Genomic DNA, 7,169 nt, shown 5'->3' on the forward strand with positions numbered 1-7,169 from the left:
AGAAAGAAAAAAAAAAGAAAAAGGGAAAAAATTTTCTCCTTGTGATGAGAATTGTTAGGATTTACTCTCAACAGCTTTCCTATACAGCAGCAGTGTTAGCCATAGTCATCATGCTGCACTTCCCCAGTACCTATTTATCTTATACGGGCAAACCTCAGAGATATTGCAGGTTGGGTTACAGACCACCATAATAAAGTGAGTATCGCAGTAAAGCAAGTCATATGAATTTTTTGGTTCCCCATTGCATATAAAAGCTTTATTTATACTATACTGTAGTCTGTTCAGTGTGCAATAGCATTGTGTCTAAAAAAATAATGTACATACCTTAGTTAAAAAATATTGTATCACTGAAAAATGCTAACCACCATCCGAGCCTTCAGTGAGTTGTAATCTTTTTGCTGGTGAGGGTCCTGCCTCAGTGTTGATGGCTGCTGACTGATCAGGCTGGTGGTTGCTGAAGGCTGGGGGGCTATGGCGGTTTCTTAGAATAAGACAACGATGAAGTTTGTTGCATCAATTGACTCTTCCTTTCGGAAACAATTTCTCTTTAGCATGCAATGCTCTTTGATATTTGATAGCATTTTACCCACAGTAGAGTGTCTTTCAAAACTGGAGTCAATTTTCTCAAACCCTGCCGCTGCTTTATCACCTAAGTTTATGTAATATTCTAAATCCCTTGTCATTTCAACAATTTTCACGGGATCTTCACCAGGAGTAGAATCCATCTCCAGAAACCACTTTCTTTTCTCATCCATAAGAAATAACTCCTCATCCATTCAAATTGTATCATGAGATTGCAGCAGCTCAGTCACATCTTCAGACTCTACTTTCAAATCTAGTTCTCTTGCTGTTTCCACCACATCTGCAGTTACTTCCTCCACTGAAGTCTTGAACCCCTCAAAGTCATTCATGAAGTTTAGAATCAACTTCCTCCAAACTCCTGTTAATGTTGATATTTTGACCTCTTCCCATGAAACACGAATGTTTGTAATGGCATCTAGAATGGTGAATCCTTTCCAGAAAGTTTTTGATTTAGTTTACCCAGATCCATCAAAGGAATCACTATCTATGGTAGCTATAGCTTTACAAAATGTATTTCTTAAATAATAAGACTTGAAAGTCAACATTACTCCTTGATCCATGGGCTGCATAATGGATGTTGTGTTAGCAGGCATGAAAACAACATTAAATCACATTGTACATGTCTGTCAGAGCTCTTAGGTTACCAGGTGCATTGTCAATAAGCAGTAATATTTTGAAAGGAATCTCTTTTTCTGAGCAATAGGTCTCAGCAGCGGGCCTAAAATATTCATTAAGCCATGTTGTAAACAGATGTGCTTTCACCCAGGCTTTGTTCCATTTATAGAGCACAGGCAGAGTAGATATAGCATAATTCTTCAGGGCCCTAGGATTTTCAGAATGGTAAATGAGCATTGGCTTCAGCTTAAAGTCACCAGCTGCATTAGCCCTTAGCAAGAGAGTCAGCCTGGTCTTTGAATCTTTGAAACCAGGCATTGACTTCTCCTCTCTAGCTATGAAAGTCCCAGATGGCATTTTCTTCCAGTATAAGGCTGTTTTGTCTACATTGAAAATCTGTTGTTTAGTGTAGCCACCTTCATTAATTATCTTAGCTGGATCTTCTGGATAACTTGCTGCAGCTTCTACGTCAGCCCTTGCTGCCTCACCTTGCACTTGGATGTTACAGAGACAGCTTCTTACCTTAAACCTCATGAACCAACCTCTACTGGCTTCAAACCTTTTTTCTGCAGCTTCTTCACCTTTCTCAGTCTTTGTAGAATTGAAGTGAGTTAGGCCCTTGCTCTGAATTAGGCTTTGGCTTAAGTGAATGTTGTGGCTGTTTTGATCTTCTATCCAGACCACTAAAACTTTCTCCATATCAGCAGTGAGGCAGTTTTACTTTCTTATCGTTCATGTGTTCACTGGAGTAGTGCTTTTAATTTTCTTCAAGAAAATTTTGCCTTCACAACTTGACTAACTGTTTGGTGCAAGAGGCCTAGCTTCTGGCACATCTTGGCTTTTGACATGCCTTCCTCACCAAGCTTAATTATTTGTTTGATTTAAAGTGAGAGATTTAAAGTGAGAGATGTACAACTCTCCCTTTCACTTTAACACTTAGAGGCCATTGTAGGGTTATTAATTAGCCTAATCACAATATTGCTGTGTCTCAGGCAGTAGGGAGGCTGGAGGAGATGGAGAGAGAAGAGGGAACGGCTGGTTGGTGGAGCAGCCAGAACATGCACAACATTTATCAGTTAAGTTTACTGTCTTATATGGGTGTGGTTCATGGTGCCTGAAACTAATTAAGATAGTCACGTCCAAGGTCACTGATCACAGATCACTATAACAAATATAATAATAATGAAAAAGCTTGAAATATTGTGATAATTACCAAAATGTGACACTGAGACACGACATGAGCAAATGCTGTTGGAAAAATGGCGACAATAGATTTGTTTGACTGCAGGGTTGCCACAAATCTTCAATTTGTAAAATATGTATTATCTGTGAAGTGCAATAAAGTGAAGGGCAATAAAAAGAGGTATGCCTGTAGCTGGAAGTTTTCACCTTTTGACTGTCTTCCTCCAATTCCCTCTCCCCCCACCCTCTGCCTCTAGCAAAACCGCAAATCTGATCTCTTTTTCTATGAGGTTTTTTTTTTTTTAAAGATTCTACATATAGGTGAGATCATATAATATTTGTCTTTCTCTCTCTGACTTAGCCTAGTACCTTCAAGGTCCATCCATACTGTTGCAAATGGTAGGATTTCCTTGTTGTTGTTGTTTTTTTAATGGCTGAATAATATTTCATTGAAATATACAAGTGTCGATGGACACTTAGGTTGTTTCCATGTCTTGGCTATTGTAAATGACGCTGCTATGAACATGGTAGGGGGCAGATATCTTTTTGAAGTAACTGTTTTCATTTCCTTTGGATATATCCCCATAAGTGGACTTGCTGGGTCATATGGTAGTTCTATTTTTACTTTTTTGAGGAACCTCTGTACTGTTTTCCATAGTGGCCACACCAGTTTACATTCACACCAACAGTGTGCTAGGATTCCCATTTCTCCACATCCAGGTCAGCATTTGTTATGTCCTGCCTTTTTGATGATGGCCATTCCAGCAGGCATGAGGTGTTATCCCACTGTGGTTTTTTTTTTTTTTTTTTTTTAATAAGAGGCTCTTTTCTTTTTTTTTTTCTTAAATTTATTTGTTTATTTATTTTTGGCTGTGTTGGGTCTTCGTTTCTGTGCGAGGGCTTTCTCTAGTTGTGGCAAGCGGGGGCCACTCTTCATCGCAGTGCGCGGGCCTCTCACTGTCGCGGCCTCTCTTGTTGCGGAGCACAGGCTCCAGACGCGCAGGCTCAGTAGTTGTGGCTCACGGGCCCAGTTGCTCCACGGCATGTGGGATCTTCCCAGACCAGGGCTCGAACCTGTGTCCCCTGCATTGGCAGGCAGATTCTCAGCCACTGCGCCACCAGGGAAGCCCCCCATTGTGGTTTTAATTTGCATTTCTCTAATGACTAGTGATGTTGAACATCTTTTCATGTACCTGTTGGCCTTTTGCATATATTCTTTGGAGAAATGTCTATTTGGGTCCTTTGCCCATTTTTTAATTGAGTTATTTGTTCTTTTTTGCTATTGAGTTGTATGAGTTTTTAATATATTTTGGATATTAACCCCTTATTAGATATATGGTTTGCAAATATTTTTTCCCATTGCATAGGTTGTCTTTTCACTTCATTGATGGTTTTTAAAAGCTGTACAGAAGCCTTAGTTTGATGGAGTCCCACTTTATTTTTAATTTTCTTGCTTGTGCTTTAGGTGTCATGTCCAAATAATCATTACCAAGGCCCATATCAAGGAGCTTTATTCCTATGTTTTCTTCTAGGAGTTTCATGGTTTCAGGTCTTACATTGAAGTCTTTAATACATTTGAGTTAATGTTTGTGAGTGCTGTAAGAGATGGGTCCAGTTTTATTCTTTTATATGTGAAATCCAATTATCCCAGCACCATTTATTGAAGAGACTGTTTTTTTTTTTTTTTGTTGAGTATTCTTGGCTTCCTTGTCAAACATTAGCTAACCATACATGCTTGGGTTTATTTCTGGGCTTTTGATTCTATTCTACTTGTCAATTTGTCTGTTTTTATGCCAGTACCATACTGTTTTGATGACTATAGCTTTATAGTATAACTTGAAATCAGAAAGTGTGATGCCTCCTGGTTTGTTCTTCATTCTCAGGATTTCCTTGGCTATTCAGGGTCTTTTGTGGTTCTATATAAATTCAGGAGTGCTTTTTCTACTGTAAAAAATGCCATTGCAATCTTGATAGGGATTGCATTGATTCCTTAATTTCTTACACAACAAGATGTTCCAGACTCATACTTGTACTCTTTTACTTATTTATGTCTTTAAGGCCTTATAGATTCCCATTTTATTCAATGGTTGTAACCCATCACTATCATTATTTATTTTAAAGTAACTGCTCCTTTCAGCTCCAGTTTCTTTCCCCTCAAATTCATCCTATACTTTCACCAGATTAATCTAAAATTTTGGTTTGGCTACTGTCATTATCTTTTGATCAAGCTGGCAGTTTTGAAGAAGCAGGAGAAAATCCAAGCTTCTTACCTGTCATTCAAGACACCCCACACTCTGTCCTTGTCATTTCAGGAATTAGTGGGAAGATGATTGTAGCAACCCTTTTTAGAACTCTCAGCTATGATCACATTCAAATCCATAAGGACTTGTAAGATGAAGACTTCTGCTGGGGTTTTATTTTCTAAATTTCAGAGATGGCAGATATGATTGACTGACTGTTTCACATCAGATATCAATGTCAACTGCTCTTGACAGTTATTTTTGATTGATTTTCCTCCTTGGTGAACTCTTGCAACAGATATCAGAAAAAAAATCATCATGTCAGAATTCAGTGCTTTTAGCCTAAAGCCAGCAAGAAAGCAAATAGACAAGTCTATAACCAATCAGCCCAACCTCCTCCCTGTCATCGAACTCCTCTATTTTTTCCACCCCCAAATAAACATAATATATGCCAAGTTTGATGTTTGGGTTAGATACTTTCTGCCCTGTACAGGTTCCTGAAGGGTTCTCCCAGACTGTTTCCGCTATTCACTCCAACGCCGCCTTTGAAGAGTGCTGTGATGAATTGCACCAGTAGTGCTGTAGGTGGCGCTGTGTACCAGTGCATGGTGGTCAGCGTATCTCCAAGATTTCCGTTTGGAGAAGGCAAGGCGTCTGGCATCCTTTTAGTTAAACTTGATCTATCTGTTCCGCTAATGTGCAGCAAGTCTGAGAAACAGATTAGCCAATTTCTGACCCTAAACGGAAGGTCAGCCATTCTGTAGCATTCTGTAGCATGCTCAAATGTAGCATTCACCGTAGGCTGGCTCATATCCTGGGCTGAGTTTTGGAATTATGCCCACAGACTGTGAAAATGACCCTGAGGTGTTTCTTCCGAGCCTTTGCCTGGGCAGTCTTTTCTGGGTTTTGTACTTGGAAGCAGAGACTACATTGAAGTCACATTCTAAGCCCGTGAGGGTGGGGGAATTGGGTTGACCGTAACTCATTGGCTTTCTTTTAAGCAGCAAGGCTGCTTGGTGTTTTAGCTGACATAGCTCAATTTCTAAATCCAATATTGCCCTTTAAAGTGGGAACGACTTGAGTGAGGCCTTTGTTGCTCCCACCCCACATCCAGGTCTTCGGAGCTCTTTTTTGTTAAAAAACCTCCCTGACCGTTCAGGAGCGTCAGTCTCACGTCACAGCGTCGTGGAGGCTGTGAACGTGTACTGCACAGCACCTAATAGCAGGGTGCTAAGTGTATCATTTGTCAGCCGAGCTGCAGGATCGCAAATTCCTTAATTAAACGTGGAGGCTTTGGGTTTCATAAAATGAACCCGTGTCCTATTTCTACAGAATTTGAATCTGTAGAATTGAGAGAATTGAAAAGCACCTTAGAACCATGTGCTGGATGACCTGCTGCAATTCTAATTTCCTAAACACATTTACTCAAGGCATGTCTAACTCCTTGTCTCTTATAGTTTCCTGTGTTGAAGGGAATGAGATGACACTTCCCATCACATTTCTATAATGAAGTTATTATAGTCGAATTTGATTATTTTTATTTCCCCCTGTTTATTTTCAGATGACTTCCCTTTTCACTTGTGACCAGTAGATGGCTCTATGGCTTTCCTTGATCTGACACATTAGTTTGGTGCCACTTAATGTCTGCAGTTCATTCACTTTTGCCCTGGCTGGTGGGGAAATCTTGAGCTGTTTCATTCAGTCCCACAGGTGAGGAGAATGGTGGATGGAGGTTCTCCCCACCTCCCACCACCCCCATTACCATCTCTACCTTCGGTGTCTGTATCTTTGAGAGCTGCAGAGGTGTGTGTGTGTGTGTGTGTGTGTGTGTGTGTGTGTGTGTGTGTGTGTGTGTGTGTAGGGGGTAGTCCCCTGGAGTAGTCAGGTGATGGAGCAGTCAGATACTGACCAAGTCTGGGGCACACGGGCAGCAGTCCTTCTGGATGGTTGGTGGGCAGTGTGCAGGCTACTGCTGATAAAAGAACCTCTCCAGAAGTCAGAGGGCACGTTGACTAGCATGGCTCCTCAGGTCTGGGGGTATAGAGTGCTTACTCTCATGGAATGGAGTCTGGGCCATCTGTGAGCATGAACTCAGCTTCCATTTGTCTTCCTGGCGCTGGGGGTTGTTGCTTGAATGCAGGGGGAGTGAGGGGCGTACCTCTGGATGCTGCCTGTGCTTCTGTCCACACAGTTTCTCCAAGTGAGGACCCTTTGTTGAATCCCTCATTGCTTCCCTTTCATCACCCTTCCCTCCTCCTTCCCCATCACTCACCCTAGGGGTGGGGAAGATTCTTTGTGCCCAATCATATATTTTCTAAATCTTTTTGTGTTACCTTTGTGAGGTAGAGATTGCTAGTGCTCACCCACATCTGGTTCTCCTTTTCTTCTTGGGCACATGTGAAGATGAAGCTTTCCAGTCTCTCTTGCAGTTAGGTGGGCCATGTGACTTGTTCTGGCCAATAAAATGTGAATGGAAGTGGCATTTTTTGATTCCAGGTGGCTATGGATGGAATTGTGTCCCCTCCCTCCCCTCCAACCTTCCCAAATTCA

The 7,169-nt window shown here is 41.2% G+C and overlaps 1 pseudogene; it reads right to left on the reverse strand.

The window, feature by feature from the left end:
- Window positions 1-357: 357 nt before the first annotated feature.
- Window positions 358-2,144, reverse strand: LOC137762067 (tigger transposable element-derived protein 1-like; annotated as a pseudogene).
- Between the last annotated feature and the right edge of the window lie 5,025 nt (window positions 2,145-7,169).

Source organism: Eschrichtius robustus, chromosome 1 (genome assembly GCF_028021215.1).
Source record: "Eschrichtius robustus isolate mEscRob2 chromosome 1, mEscRob2.pri, whole genome shotgun sequence".
In the NCBI taxonomy this organism is placed as follows: Eukaryota; Metazoa; Chordata; class Mammalia; order Artiodactyla; family Eschrichtiidae; genus Eschrichtius; species Eschrichtius robustus.